Source organism: Phalaenopsis equestris, unplaced genomic scaffold (assembly GCF_001263595.1).
Source record: "Phalaenopsis equestris unplaced genomic scaffold, ASM126359v1 Scaffold000805, whole genome shotgun sequence".
NCBI classification, from domain to species: Eukaryota; Viridiplantae; Streptophyta; class Magnoliopsida; order Asparagales; family Orchidaceae; genus Phalaenopsis; species Phalaenopsis equestris.
The window spans coordinates 350,324-351,207 of record NW_018165245.1 but is presented as its reverse complement, the minus strand read 5'-3'; positions in this window follow the sequence as shown (position 1 = coordinate 351,207).

The window sequence follows — 884 nt, the reverse complement described above, 5'->3', positions numbered from 1 at the left end:
ACATCTCAAATGACCAAAGTCACTTAAGAAAACTCTCGATAAAAATCAAGAAATATTATCTTCAAGTAATTTCAAAGAGTAGGACTCTTCAACGAAATCGGACATAGAGGTGTGCAAGGGGATTGGTTCAAATTTGGAACATTTTATTATAGAATCCGAAGGAAGAAGAACTAGGGGTTGTCATGGATCTAGAGGAGAACCTAGGTGACTTCCCAAGCTATCCTAATGTTTGGCTTCAATTTTGAGGAGAAATATTTAGATGTTTCATACTGCCAATTTTATTAGTTGGGGCTTACATTCGTATGAAATGATCACACGAATAGCCTGGAAGATGTGAGGATTTAGGTCGTGACAAACGACAACCTCGGAGTCCTAAGACAAGTTAGGGCTTATATTGTATAGCAGGGCTATGCAAAGGTCTAAAGATAAGGTGAGGATTTACGTTGCATAAGCAAGCAACCTCGAAGTGCTATGGCTTTGTTGTTTAAGTCTAAGGAAGGAAGATTGATTTAGCTGAGGAAGACAGTTTTTTTCTGTTGAAGATGGCCGTGTTGCCCACCATACTAGCTCCAAGCTCCTGCCGCGACGAGTTTGAATTATCTTCTGTGTCAAGTTATAATATCAATTCAGATAGCCCTATGGTTAAAGTTCTTTAAATTTTATGAGGGCATATTAAAGTTGATGAGAGCGACACCGGTTAGAATCCTACGGTTCCCTCGTTCCGGCATCACCATTTTCTATTGGATTCACTTGGTCCAAATGAACTTACTAAATTCAACTTAATGAATTTCATAATTTCATTTAAATCGTGGGAAGCCTCGTTAGCAACCGTAGGTTACCTCCTCCGAGGGATTCCCGATCATCCGACAGAGACATCTTAATTT